Below are 16,143 nucleotides of genomic sequence, written 5' to 3'. Positions count from 1 at the left end.
ATAGTTGAGCTACAGCATATTTTGCATTTTTTTCAGAAAGACATTCAGTCTTGATTTGAAGGCTTCAAGTCATGTAGAAGGCACCAATCCCTTTGTAAGTTGTTCCAATGGTTAAATCAACCTCATTATTTAAAAACTGTGCCTTATTTTTAGCTTGAATTTATCTACTTTCAGCTTCCAGAAATGGAATTAGTATTCCAGTGACTGTCTCAAAACTGTTGCACTATTCCTATTAAATATTCCTGTTTATACAAACAAGAATTACATTAGCCGTCTCATCCACAGCATTGTCCTAGGAGCTCATGTTCAGTTCGTTATCCACCAAGACTCTAAACTTTATCGTGAACTGCTTTCCAGAATACAGTCCCCAACCCGGGGAATGTTATCTAAACTCTTTTTTCCTAAATGTAGGACTTTGCACTTTACGATATAGTTCACATGAACACAGTGGCAATGTCACTTTCCTCATTTACCTCTTTTCTCCTAGAAGACTTTCAAAAAAGGAAGAAAAATTTAAGGTTAGTCCATGGTGAATGCGTTGCATTAAGCACTTCCAAAATCTTCCAGAATTTTTCATCACAAAAAAAGATAGGACAAAGTTAAAGGAAGTTTAAAAGGACATACACAATTTTTAAAATTGCTTTAAAAAAAAAAAAAAATCTAAATCTGTCCTTGATCCCTTCTGCCAATTTGAGTGTGTCAGTGGGTGATTGACCTCTTTAAGCCACACCCAAGCTGTAATTAATTCCCTGCTTCCCAGCCTGAGGGGGCAGGACTAAGGAGGGTCAGGTGATAGTTTAATGGACACCTGGGCCTTATATAAAATGGCTGACATATCAGTCTGGGAGTGGAACCACAGGCAGGAGGCCAGGTACTCCAGGTGAACTAGCCTGGGAGCTCAGTGCTCTGTACTAGAGCAGGGAAGGATACATGGAACAGAACCCCAGCAGCGGCAGAGAATGGTACTCCAGGGGAACCAGCCTGGGAGGCCAAGTACTCTATCCCAGAGCTAGAAAGACTAATCAAATATAGCCCAAAGGGTGGCCCGAAGAGAAATCCCTGAAAGGCTGAAGAACCTTCCTTTTTTGTTGGGATTTTTACTTTGACTTTTGCTATCCTGAAAGGAGTTGTTTGTTTTTGGGTCAGCTGGAGGGCTAAGTCACATCTCCAGCACAGACCAGTGTATGAAGAGACGGAAGGAAGGAAGGAAGGAAGGAAACTGAAGGCGGCTGGTAGTGCCACATTCAACCAGCTGAGTGCACTATGCGGCAGCCATGCTCTATCACACTGTGGATTTAGTCACATTTTTCTATTTTCAAAAGACATTTTTATCTCCCTGGTCTGCTGTATAAAAGACCCACACCGAAGAGGAAAAACTGTACAAGATAAACAGTGAAACTGTTTATAACACAAAGTGTCATCGCAATGCACAAAGTAAACAAACTAAGTATAGGATTCTTAGATATTACGTGTAAAATTTGTGGGTAAATATATTTTCAGCAGAAATAAAACAAATGAATAGTGTCACTTTAATTAAGGCAATAATGGAGCTATGCTGCACAATTAACTCTTACAAGCAGGCTTGTACTCCACTCCTTTTCTTATATCCTGGACATATTTGTCACAGGTTTACTTTCTCCAAATGTACTTGGGATACAACATACAACTGACCTAACTATAGAAGTGTTCTGAGTACTGTATGTAAACAAGTCCATTTTTCTCTCCAGAATGGATGCAATACAAAAATGGAAAAGTAAAGGCACATTCTGAAAACAAAATGCATCATAACCCATAAAGATGTCTACATGAAGGGTTGAAACAAATATTCCTTTTGACAACCTCTTTAATCTATCTCAGGTAACAGAAACTCCAGGGGATGAGGCCTCTATATCTTGTTCTATAACACAATACCCTGAGGCAGAAGCAGATTACACATATAGTCACCTGAGTTCTTGCTACATGACTAACAAGTATCTGTGCCACCCCATCTCATAGTAGTCACCCTCACTGTGATGTAGTAAAGACGCACATTAACACAGATGAGCACACCACCCCCAAACACGTAATGCTACATACACATCATCACCACACTTCTTCTGAGTCACCTTTTTCTCACTTACAATATACAGAGAGTAGTTGAAATATATGCAATAAGCATTCACATCTTCCTCTTTTAAACACTGTGTGTGCACACAACATTGTAATTTGTGCTAATAACGGACAGTGTATTCATCAAGTGCTTTTAACAAAGGCAGTCTGTTTAATGTGACTATGCCAAACAACAGCTACTGTCTCCATCTCTTGTTAAAACACCTCACAGAACAGTTTCACTTAGTGTTGTGAATGTCTGTTTATTTAAGGACGACAGATGAAGGGGTTAATTCTTCAAGGAGAAAAGTCTGAGAAAAGATTGGCTTTGGCCTTGGTGGGTCAACAATTATGTGGATCCACTAGCTATTCCCCCTTGAAAAGGCCTGAGTGTGGGTGGCGTGGAAACCAGACCACTACCTCAGTGGCCTGAAGCACAGGTTGTCCCCCTCCTGCAGGTGACTTGCTCTACAGGATAGCATGGAGGGGGTAGGACAGTGCTATCAGGGTCTTCCTACTCCTTCTGGGCTATAGTGTACCCTGGGATGCACTGAAGGACCGTCCCACCTGTGGTCCCCAGTGATCAAGGACTTCAACTGCCTCGGGCACTTCCCTTGAATGGGTATTACAAGGCAGTGGAGGGAGATTTTTTATCCTCCCAATCCTTGTACCACACAAGGACTTGGCACAATCTGGCCCCCTTATCTGTGAGCAAAAAAAAAGCATGTTAATAAATAAATATGTAAAAGTGTCATGCTTCTTTGATATCTGCTAGACCACCTATATAACAAGTTGGCTGTTTAACGTGAGGCAATTTTGGATGGTTTCATTTTACTGTTCTTGATGGTGGTGTGTATGTCCATGTGTACTAGCCAACAACATGCTGCTATAAAAAAAAACAAAAAACAAAAAACAAAACCTATATTCTCCATTTACCACAATCTAAACATACAGAACAGATCAAGTTTTGTCCTCTGATGCAACACAGAAATGTATGTCAGGCTTGGAGATAAATATTAAAATGTTACCTAGTAACTAGCACAATAGCTGACTGATTCATGGCTTAAATAGAACTTGGAGAGGCTTTAACATGTTTGGAGGCACACCCTGTTATAGTATGAGAATATTGTGCTCTTGTTGGCCTATATCAAACAGGACACATTAAAAAAAGATTACATAGTCAAACATATATGGTCAACACAAAACAGAGTGTATTTGCTTCAGAACACTATTGTTATTTCAGTATTATCACAACTAAAAGATAAGTGTACTCCAAGTGCTTATTATAGAGTGTAATTCTGCCTTCACTGATTTTAGGGATTTCAGTTATGGCTGTGTATCTAACGGCAAAATTTGGGCTGGTAGTACTTCTGGTAAAGTTGTTGCTGCTTCTTCCTACCTGGGGCTCTGTCATAGGCTCACTGTGTGGCCTCAGGCATGTTATTTAACCTCTTGTCTGACTGTCTGTAAAACGGGGACAATAATACCCACTTCCAAGGCTATTGTAAAGGTTAATTGGTTGATCAGTTAGTTAATATCTGAATTATATTTTGAAGGTACAAAATGCTATGAGCTAAATTTTTCATTCCACCTGAATGGATGAAGGAGATGAAAACCTGGGTGATCACCCCAGCCACCTCCATCTCGCCTTCCCTGGACTCGTGGAAACCTTTCAGTGGGTAAGAAGGGGCCAAGAATTGGACCCAGAGGCTGCCCCACACAGCATTATCCCCTCCATAAACCTATGGGGATTCCCCAAAAAAGGTAATGCTTACTTAACACTATGCTCTTTTATACACACACAATTCCCACTAACTTCATGCTTCAGGTCTTCAGCCAATCACCCGCAGGGGTCAGGAAGGATTTTCCCTCCTGCAATGCACTTGACGGGGAGTTGCATATATGTAACCAAGACATAAATTTGGCCGCAAATTTGTTCAAAAGCTTTAAAAAAGTGGCACACTGGCAATGTAGATATGCAGGGGTTGAAATCTGAATGAAGTGCTGTTAACCTGGAGCACCCTCTCATCTGGTTCTCTTAATTCCTAGTGTGGTTCCCTCCCCCAAATCAGCCACAAAGCAGATGCAGCCATATGTAATCATATGGATTACAAATATAACAAATGTTGATTTTATAGTCTCGGAAACAATTCAGGATTCATCCAATCTCACACAGTGACTGCGGTTCTTGTACATTAACAACTAACATGTCATTCCAATACATTTTAAAAACAAGTGTAGGAAAATTATGCCTCTCTTAAAATAAATGAGTTGAGTGAATATATACACATTGAGAGAACACTAGGGAAGTGATCTTGCCTCTATGTACACAGCATTGGTAAGACCACTACCAGAATACAGTGTCCAGCTCTGGTATACACACTTCAAGAATGATATGGAAATACCAGAGAGAGTTAAAAGGAGGACCACAATAATAATCTAGGGGCTAGAAAATAAGTTTTATGATGTGAGGTTTTTAAGAGCTCAACTTATTCAGTTAAATGTTGAGAAGTTGGAGAGGTGTTTTGACCACTGTGTGTAGGTACTTAAAGATAGAAAGATATTTGAATGTGTGTTTTGGCAGGGATGGCTGGGGAGAGAGGAAGGGTGGGGCGGCGTCCAGCCTTGCTGCCAAAGATATAACTAGATCCAATGGCTAAAAGTTGAACTTAGATAAATTCAACTTTGGAATAAGATGCAATTTCCTAGCAGTGAGGATAATTAAATATTGGGACAGCTTAAGTGGGGAGGTGGTGGACTAACCATTGCTTGGAGTCTTTAAAAATGAGATTAGATCTCTTCCTAAAAAATATGCTTTAATCCATCTTCAGGGAGAAATTCTATGGCTTGTGTGCGCTGGGGGTTGGGCTGGGTAGTTGTGGTGGTCCCTTCTGGCTTTGGAATCCATGAATCTGAATCTTCCGTTCATTCCCTTCCTTCATGAGCCATGGGGAGACCAGGATAGACTGCACTGCCCTCAACACACTTCTAAAACCTGCAGCTCTGCATTAAAACAGTGACTATAATCTTATTTCATGCTTCAGGTCTTCAGCCAATTACTTGCAGGGGTCAGGAAGGATTTTCCCTCCTGCAGTGCACAATGGGCTGGATGTATTCTGTGTGGGCGAGTGGCTGTTTTCTTATTCACCTTTCTCTGAAGCACCAGACATTGGTCACAGCTGAACACAGGTCGCTGGACAGGGTGGACCAGTGTTCTGAGTTGGTTCAAAGAATCCTCTTTCTAGATACATGGCTGGTGTGTCTTGCTTAGGGCTTGTCTACACTGGCACTTTACAGCGCTGCAACTTTCCACTCAGGGGTGTGAAAAAACACCCTTCTGAGCACAGCAAGTTTCAGCACTGTAAAACTCCAATGTAGACAGTGCACCAGCGCTGGGAGCCATGCTCCCAACACTGGTAGCTACGCCCCTCGTGGAGGTGGGTTTTTTAGAGCACTGGGAGAGCTCTCTCCCAGTGCTCTGCCGCGGCTACACAAGCCACGTTAAAGCGCTGCCGCGGCAGCGCTTTAACGTTGCCAGTGTAGACTAGCCCTTACATGCCCAGGGTCGTGCTCACCAAACTAGGGATCTGGAAGGAATTTTCCTCCAGGTCAGACTGACAGGGAACTTAGGTTTAAAAAAAAAAAAAAAACCTTCTCTGAAGCATTGGGTGTGGTTTATAGGCTGGGATCATGTGAACATATCTTCCATCCCTGTGGCACACAGTTTAGACTCCTAAGGACTGAAATACTTTAGTCTAACTAATCTGGCTTAAGATAGGGGTATCTGGGTGAAATGGAATAGCCTGTGATATACAGGAGGTCATACTAGATGATCTAATAGTCCCTTCTGACCTTAAACTGTATGAAACTAGGTTTTCTGAAATACATGCCCATCTATTTCACAATGAAATTACTGGACTATGTGGAAGTCTGTACATGGTTAAATACTCAAAACAGAAAGTGATAGCAGAAATTTCAGACTAAGTACCTGAAGATTATGTAAATGAAAAAAAAAAAAGTGCCTATAATATACTTCTGGCTTAAAGACTGCTTACTTTTGTGGGTTTCTTTAGTCAGGTACTATGTAGGAATAATCAACATGGATTTATTTTCTAACACTTCCATTTGAATTAAAGTTACATTCAGGCGTGTATCACTAAAAGAACCAACCAACCAAAAAACAAAAACCTGCAAGAGCATAAGGCCAGCACCTATTATCTCTGTTTGACTTTACAACCTTGTATGTTATAAACAAATCTTTTTATTTGTCATGCTGATTACTGGGGAGATAATCCTAGAAAACTGTAAAAAAAAATCACTGGAGGCAAAAGTTAGTCTCTTTATTACTAACTTCTGGTTTTCTGCAGAAACCTTTAGTGGTCTTCTGCTAAAATCATACCATGAAACTAATTCTGGCCCCAATTTAGCAAAGCACTTAAGTACGTGCTTACGTCTCATTAAAATCAATGGGACTTAAGCATGTGTTTAAAGTTAAGCAAGTACTTAAACTGCTTTGTGGAACAGGCAAAGTTTGCTGAATCATGACCTTACTGGGAAAATTCCTTAATAGACAGATTTTGAATCTTCATATAATAATGTATCCTAGACATATTTACTGTGTTTATAAGTCAACATAAACATTCATTATTAGCTCAACTAATAAACAGAAGACCTCCTTGTTAGAAAATCATCAATGTACCCATATAATTATTCACACAGAATTCCATAAACCTTCCACAACTTTAAACAGTTCACAAGAAAAATATTTTTAAAATAAATCGGCTCCCCCGTAGGCAATAAGAAAATCAGAAACTTGTTGTTGTTGTTGTTTTGAGACCAGAGCTCACAGTCAAGAACATGAAGAATGAACTAAATATGGTAATCTGCAGTGGGCTGTGGTTTATTAAAGTAAACAACTCCAATATGTAATTTAACTAAACCCAGAATTGAAGTTGCATTGAGACTACGGTATTCTCTTGTAACAAGAGAGGGTGAAAAATCCAAAGGAGTAGTATGCACCGAGAACACTAGGTGGAGCCCAACATGAGGATAAAACTGAACTGACAAAAATGTCTAATCAGCAAATTCCATTCTTAGCTGTGAGCACTAGGAGAGCTAACTCCATCTGGCTAACTAACCCATACTACACTACATGTATTGTATGCATGATATTATAAACAAATGCAAATACAGTGTTGTGCACATATTAGATTCATGCTCTTACTCTGTTCTCAGCATCAAAAATTCAAATATTGAGAGTTATCTGTAGTGAATCATGCCAAGCAGATAAAGACCACTATGGTTACTAGTCCTGCATGATCAAGAATCTGTGCAGGACTGAGCTTGAAGAGGAATCTGGGGGCATTGCCATGGCCAGGCCAAGATAAAAAACTTCCCCTTCCTGCAATTTTCATAGATTCATTCATAGATTCTAGGACTGGAAGGGACCTCGAGAGGTCATTGAGTCCAGTCCCCTGCCCGCACGGCAGGACCAAATACTGTCTAGACCATCCCTGATAGACATTTATCTAACCTACTCTTAAATATCTCCAGAGATGGAGATTCCACAACCTCCCAAGGCAATTTATTCCAGTGTTTAACCACCCTGACAGTTAGGAACTTTTCCCTAATGTCCAACCTAGACCTCCCTTGCTGCAGTTTAAGCCCATTGCTTCTTGTTCTATCCTTAGAGGCAAAGTGAACAAGTTTTCTCCCTCCTCCTTATGACACCCTTTTAGATACCTGAAAACTGCTATCATGTCCCCTCTCAGTCTTCTCTTTTCCAAACTAAACAAACCCAATTCTTTCAGCCTTCCTTCATAGGTCATGTTCTCAAGACCTTTAATCATTCTTGTTGCTCTTCTCTGGACCCTTTCCAATTTCTCCACATCTTTCTTGAAATGCGGTGCCCAGAACTGGACGCAATACTCCAGCTGAGGCCTAACCAGAGCAGAGTAGAGCGGAAGAATGACTTCTCGTGTCTTGCTCACAACACACCTGTTAATACATCCCAGAATCATGTTTGCTTTTTTTTGCAACAGCATCACACTGTTGACTCATATTTAGCTTGTGGTCCACTATAACCCCTAGATCCCTTTCTGCCGTACTCCTTCCTAGACAGTCTCTTCCCATTCTGTATGTGTGAAACTGATTTTTTCTTCCTAAGTGGAGGAATTAGGAAAATTCTTCCTAATTTTCACATCACAAAGAACGGTTTTTGCAATAGGTATCCTTTCAATACGGTAATGTTTTGCTAAGTGAGATCTAGCATATTCTTTTTCTTATTCTAGCCTTTTTATTGGTGAATAAAAACAGATAAGGCCTAATTCTGACTCTCTCATTATATATATATATATATATACACACACACACACACACCTTCCATTGAGTCTAGATCTCTCATTCATAATTCAAGGAGTTTTTGGCCAACACAGTAAATCAAGTCTGATTTTGTGGGTGCACAGATTTTGGTCTGAGTCCGAGAACAAACTTTAAGGCCCATCCTGCAAAAATTTACACTTGTGCTCATCTTTACACACTATGAGTAACCCCACTGAAGTAAATGGAACTCTGGTGCATAAAGTTAAGCACACACAGTAATCTTTCCAGCACTGGAGTCTAAGGGTACGTCTATACTTACCCGCTGGTTCGGCGGCAAGTATAGTCTTGTCTAGATGCGATAAATCGATCCCGGAAGTGCTCGCCGTCGACGCCGGTAATCCTGCTCCGCGAGAGGAGTAGGCGGAGTCGATGGGGGAGCCTGCCTGCCGCGTGTGGACCCGCGGTAAGAACCTTTAAGTTCGAACTAAGATACTTCGACTTCAGCTACATTGTTCACGTAGCTGAAGTTGCGTATCTTAGTTCGAACTGGGGGCTTAGTGTGGACCAGCCCTAAGGTTGTACTTGAAATGTTACTATTTCCTATCAATGCAAATCTGGATTATTCTTTTAGAAAAGTGGTTAAACAAGAATTTAAAATGATCTGAGTTACAGTATTTCACATGTAAATACTGCTAAATAAACAAATAATAATTTAGACATCTGGTAAGGTGAGATCTATAAGAACAGCTGCATTATGAAAGCTTTTACTCTGAAATGACAACATTAAACTATTTGGTCTCTTTTCCACAAACGGGAACTCTGAATTGCAGAGTCTTATGCATCAGGAACTGGAGTTTGAACAAATATGAACCTTAAAACAGATAATGTCTGTAAAGAATTGGCTTTTTTTAGGATATTACATCTTTACCAATAGTTTGAACTCTTCTTTTTGTATGTTATTCTTGTTTTTTAGCATGTAAAGTACTTTGGATGAGTCGTATATTTATAGAGTAGGTTATAATAACCAATATATTCCTTCTTTTATAAAAGCTTTTCTGAGAGACATACTGCTTTTTCCCTGAAATACATTATTTTATTTAAAAAACACCTTAGAAATAAGAGATGGAAAAACCTACTTCTAAAAATATTCAATTCTAAGAAAAACTGAAATCAAAGTATATTTCATCAGGTATTTTAAATAAGTTGTGTGTCTGTGTATATATATCAGCTCTGTCGGAAATCTCAAATGGATGCCAGTAACAAAAGTGAAAACAGTATACATTTGCAAAATACTTTCTAAGTGGATTTCAAAATACAAGGATGAATCTAGAATTATAGAGAAAGAGGAATGATCTTTGTGCAGTAACTGAGCAGACAGAGTGCATAATGAGTAAGAGCTATATTACGGAATATCAGATCATGAAATACACTTCAGTAGAAGAGCCACAGGAAGCTAAAAATAAACTGGCTACACAAGAAGGTCCCAATTTTTCACTCATATGATATGGACCTATAAAAGCAACAGTGATTCAAGTCAGGCAGCTTTAGGGGACAAAAGAAAGTGAAATACTAAGTGATGTCGCATTCACTCTGCCCATAGACAACAAACTGACATCCACCTACATTCCAAGATATTAAAAATTATAAAGGAAGTAAACAAGGCAAGTAAACAGTTCTACACGAACAAGAGATTGATAAAGATATTTAAGGGTGTAAAATAGATATGTCGTTATCTGTTGACAGAGTGTATTAGGAATTTGTTGAATAACTTGAGTACCTTACTTAGCATTATTTGATTTGAAATGATTTAACTATGTTAAGGCTGCTTTATTTGAATTTATTGCACTTAAATGACTTTCTAATCTTTTTGCTAAACAATCACAGGAGGTACAAGGTACATAAATATGAAGAGCCTTACTGATCTCTATTAGTGTGATCTTCCTTAGAGCAACCACATTTCCACAGCTAGGGTTGCCAGGCGTCCGGTTTTCGACTGGAATGCCCAGTCGAAGAGGGACCCTGGAGGCTCTGGTCAGCACCACTGACTAGGCCGTTAAAAGTCCAGTCGGCGGTGCAGCAGGGCTAAGGCAGGCTCCCTGCCTGCCCTGGCTCTGCGCAGCTCCCAGAAGCGGCCGGCATGTCCTGCGGCCCCTAGCTGCAGGGGCGATCAGGGAAGCTCTGTGTGCTGCTCCCACCCCAAGCGCCGGCTCTGCAGCTCCCATTGGCTGGAAACCGCGGCCAATGAGAGCTGCAGGGGTGGCGCATGCGGGTGCGGGCAACGAGCACCACACAGAGCCACCTGGCCACCCCTGCGTCTAGAAGCCGGACATGCCAGTTGCTTCCAGGAGCTGCACAGAGCTAGGGCAGGCTGGGAATCTACCTTAGCCCCGCTGCACTGCCGACCGGGAGCCACCTGAGGAAAGCACCGCTCGGCTGGTGCCTGCATCCCCTCCCACACCCCGCAGTTAGGGTGCGGGAGGGGGTGCGGGCTCCAACCGAGGTCGGAACCCTCTCCCGCACCTTAACTCCCTCCCTGAGCCCACACCCCAACCCCCTGCCTCAGTCCTGAGGCCCCTTCCACACCGCAAACCCCTCATCCCCGGCCCCACCGCAGAGCCCACACCCCCAGCCTGAGCCCGCACCCAACCCCTCCACCCGCATTCTGAACCCCTCATTTCTGGCCTCACCCTGAAGCCCAAACCCCCAGCCAGAGCCCTCACCCCCTCCCACAGCCTAACCCCCTGCCCCAGCCCAGTGAAAGTGAGTGAGGGTGGGGGAGAGCGAGAGACAGAGGGAGGGGGGATGGAGTGAGTGGGGGGGCAGGGCGGGATCTCAGGGAAAGGGGGGCAAGGGTGTTCAATTTTGTGCAAAAAAATAAATAAAGTTGGCACCCTATCCACAGTCCTGGTTTAAATTAAAAACAAATGAAAGGTTTTTTTTGTTTGTTTCTTTGAAGTGTTGTTCAACTCAGACCTAAACCAAAAGGTCAGTTGTATATAAAGATTTAGTACTGCTCAGCCCTACACCTCTTCTGTATGAGGACCGCACCTGCTTAAAACTGCATTGTGATTACTGACAGTACTCTGGAAGTGGTCTGGAAAGCAAGCCAGCATGTGTCTGATGTGAACTTCATTCTCTACTCTCAGTTTATGAATACATGACTATAAACCACTTCATTTCCACTAAGTGCTTGGAGTAGAGTTAAAAATAAAATTGCATCACAGATCCAATTCTCCAAGAGACAGTTTTTCAGTATCAAATTCCGTTTGCGTTGTTTAATTGTAAAAGGTTTCTTTTGTCCTGTTGAAAGTTTACAACGTATTTCATTTTCAAATTTAATTCTTTGTGCATTTCACTCAAATTATTACTTAGATTTCCTTTTTTCTTGTCATTTTCATGAACAGTGATGTAAAAAAAAAGTCTCGAAATATTGTGTGTGGCCACAAAGCATGCTGATCAATGCGTTATTTCTTAGGCTCAATCCACAGGAAGTATTCAGAGTCAAAGCACATTTTAAAAGTGTTGAATCAAACTCCCTCTATAACTCCATTGAAGTCAAGGGAATTATCACATAGATCATTTCTTTTTATGCTCTCCCCTAAGAGCCTGAGTCTGAACATCTTCAGGATACAATGCAAGACATTTATTTTGCCAAGCTACTGGGTAACAGTTCTGTTGTGTCTTGCTTTGTGTTTTATTCTTTGTAATAAATGTAATAGCTACTCTAGCTGCTACAGCAAACACAGCTGTAGAAATCTGTAACAATAATTGTAGTTACGGAATATCTGCAAATAATCCTCAATATCAAAGCAACTCTAAATAGACACAGTACTATTTTCCATTTTTTTCAACTGAAGTCCAGCTTCAATTAACACCTTATACCTGCAAGTATTGGAAATACCTGGTTTATCTACAGTAAAGTGATTCTAATTCATGCAATGGCAAAAAAGTCAGATTACTCTGGAATGTCACTGTGTGCTGCTATAAAAGCAGGGTGGATTAAAAAAATGAATTTTTTTATTTAAATTGGATTTTTGAGGGGAAAAAACCTATCTAAAGTTAGTTTTAATTAAGATAAGATATCTTTGAGCTATAATGTATCGTGGAAGAGGGATTATAAATTCTAATTCTATAGTATGAGACAATATATTCATGTAATGTTTAAGAAAAATTTTGTAAATGAGTTCCAATAGTTCATGGATTAGGGACCCAATCTTATGGGGTTCCACAGGCTTCTGTATAGATTATTTAGGTTAATCTTTCTATCTACCCAATGGGACTCAATATCTTCTAGACTGAGCACTATCAGAGATGCTTAGTTCTCAAACTGTGGATTTGTGTCTCCAGAGATAACATGCTTGTTAACAGCAAAAATGTTTTTAAATAAATATATAGAGGTGAGAAATACCAGACCTCAACTCTATTGTCCTTCTGCAAATCTGTGTACACAGAGTCAATCCTTTACTTCTCTCTAAAAGTGCAAAGTTTCAAAAAGTTCAATGAATAGAAGATTGTTGGGGGCAGACTAGATCTGGACAAGGAGAAGAAGTCTGGAGATAAATGTGAGAAGCAAGGGACATATGCTTGTTTTGTTAAAATATTATATGTTTCCTGTTGAAGAAAAAAATCCAGAATACTTAACGTTGTTGTTTTAGTTAAATAAAACAATTTAAAATGTCTGTCTAGTGATGTTCTCCTCCTAATATAGCATGGCAAGAAAATCCTCCAAATATTAATGATTAACCTGTTGAATTGGAGATAGTTCACCTCCCAATGACTTCATAAATATCTGCTTCAATTATCTTTGGTAAATGAAATAACCAAACAATCATTCATTTTCTGATATAGTTGTAAAACTAATCTGAAAAGTTTTCAAAATAAATTACTGTTTAAAAATATATAGTGTGTACCTTCTAAAAATGAAACCTACATCTATCTCTGAGTTGTTAAGGTTATAACAACCAACAAGAATGCACTTTTATGTCGAAAACCACGATTAAACCATGATTAAATCGAGTCTTTCTGACTAGTGATTTAAATCAAATCCACCCTGATAAGAAGTAGCTAAATACTTACTTTATTTACAAAAAATATTACAGAAATGATAGTTAACAACATCAAATATTTCAAAGTGCTTTCTGAATCGCAAACGGGAAAAAGAATTTACTTTCAGGAAATAAGTGTGGGTGGCCATCATGCATCAGTTTAAGTGCCACATTCAGTTGGGTTTGTGTCACTTAATCTGGAACACTGCTAAGGATCAGTACAAGAAGCCTGTAACATTTCTCAAGGAGAAATTAAACAAATATACTGTATTACAGAAAGATTTGGGTAGTCTGTAGAAGCCACAGGAAAGCCCAACAGAATAAAACTGCACACATAACTAGACACGTTAAGATATAGGTTCTAAGAGAAGTAATTTCCAACATAAACCTAGCAGATTTGGCAAAATTCAGAACTGTCAGTTGGTGTTCACAAGAATCAGCAGAGATACTCTGACTCAAAGACTGGATTTTTTGCAGAGTGGGGCAGGAGGATGTTACCACTGAGGTAACAGGAGCTGCACATGTGCTAGGTGACAAAGACATCTGTTACCAAAGATGAAAAATCAACAAGGCTTCAGAAGCCATGGTTATCTGCACAGAACTTAAAGAGAAAAATAGCCAATAAAATAAAGTGAGAAAAGGAAGCTACTTTTGCCACTTCTACAGTAACTGTATTAGCAATAACTGTGATTAGACATGGGATCATTAGCACAGTCCAAACATAATTCATTATTAGAAGTACTTCTTTGGAGTCATGCTTTAAAACCTTACAAATGATGTCCTGGAACAGAGGAATTGCCATACCTGATCAGACCAACTGTTTATCTAATTCAGTAACTTGTCTCAGCAGTGGCCAGCACTAGAAGCTTCTGAGGAATGGGTACAAAACCCAGCAGTAGATAAGAGTTCTGGTTTTTGTTCACTTTGTCAGTTTAAAAAAGACCCTTAACATTATTTCAAAATTAAGTCTTACATTTAATGTTTTACTTAAATTATGCTATAAAGTATTTAACATGTACACTAACACTGTACATATGTACACAAGTACATTATTTGTCTAATGTAAACACAGAAGTCAAATGTGATCACTACTACTGACTGACTAAGAATTATGCACGTTATATTGTTATCCTGTTTGCCTCAACCCATCCCAGCCTGCTTGTTTCTCTCATCCATCTATTACATCTGTAAGATCTTTGGGGCATAGAAACTGTATTTTTTTATGGTTGTACATCACCTAACACAATGGGATCGAACCTGGTTGTGGACTTTAATATTTATATTGCAAAATTAGCTAAAGAAGAAGAAATAATGACTAGCACTTCCAAAAAACTGACTAGGAATTACTCTTAGCAAGAGACATTTTAAAATCACAGAATAGCTCATATGTTTGTATGTATGTTTTTATAAGATGATGGGGTCGAGAATATCAGTTCAAAGCATTTCCAACAGAAAATAATTTAAAAATAATCACCTTAGTTCTAATGATACACAGCCAGTTTATATAGTGCTCCACATGCTCAACACACTTTATAAACATTCATTACATTAATCCTCACAACACTCTGCAAAGTCTGTTATTATCCCCAAATAAAGTCACACAGCAAGTCAGTAGCAGAGCTCAGAATCTCCTGACTGCCAAACCCATGTTCATTCCTCCAGATCACACTATCTACCAGTCTACAACACCTTTGGAATTAAATACAACACTGACATTTAAGATCTGTATATTCTTAGGGCCCTATCATGCCCGATACAGCCTTCTTCCTATCGGGGATTTGAAATTGCAGGGTTTCCACTAGCCGAATTTTTAAGGCATTCATCCACCAGGGGAGGGAGGGAGAGAGAAACATGCAGTATCCCCTGAAGAAGAAGCAGGGAGTTGCCTCACACACAGATCTTCAGGGACTTGCAGAGGCACAGAATTATCTGTACATTTACATTACATCTTTGCTCCTCCTAGCAATACATGTCCTGCAAAAACACTGCTGTCAGGGACCCCCTTGCGGCCACTTTCCTCCAGCTCAGGAATAGTTTCTGAGCACAGGTAGGGTATCATGGACAGGGTCAGATTCAACACTAATTTACCTAAAAAAATCCCATGTTTTTTGAGAAAGGTGAAGTAAGGACACTGTGGATCATTTATTCCCCTAAACTCCATTCCTTTTTCTATCTTCCCAGCAACAAAGCCCACCTGGAAGAGGTGGTATACATTAAGATGATGCCATGGAATTAGCACTCTTGCTTTCTGTGTCCCTCTCCCCACTCTGGACCTTGTCCCCGCTATCACTTTCAAAAATAGCGAATTTGTTTATGAAGAGAAAATTTCAAAGTAAAATTGGTCAAATACTTGGAGTTAATTTAATCTGACCTTTAGAGTTCTGCAGTGGCTTCTCCACAATGAAGATCTAGTTATGGAGAGATTTCATGGCAAGGTGGTTCATCCTTAAGGCCATCTGCACTGGGGCTAGAGATAAAGGATTTCTAACCCCACGTCACCTCTAACATGGAGAATGAGTCTTCTTCACAGCTAAATGTTTGTGACTAAATGGTGATGTTTTGTATCAACTGGCTACAGGACAACTGATACCACCTTAGATACACCCCAGTTTGCATATTACTGAAGAGAAGAGAAACCATCTACTTTAGGAATAAAGAAAACACTCTTCTGCCTGAAAAAGTTTTAGCT

The 16,143-nt window shown here is 39.9% G+C and overlaps 1 protein-coding gene across 1 annotated transcript in view; it reads right to left on the bottom strand.

The window, feature by feature from the left end:
- The window catches only part of CAST (calpastatin), a 97,546-nt gene that overhangs the window by 57,325 nt on the left and 24,078 nt on the right, over positions 1-16,143 (bottom strand). The window lies entirely within an intron of this gene.

This window comes from Emys orbicularis, chromosome 6 (assembly GCF_028017835.1).
Source record: "Emys orbicularis isolate rEmyOrb1 chromosome 6, rEmyOrb1.hap1, whole genome shotgun sequence".
NCBI lineage: Eukaryota > Metazoa > Chordata > Testudines > Emydidae > Emys > Emys orbicularis.
This window is presented reverse-complemented; position numbering and strand designations above follow the sequence as displayed.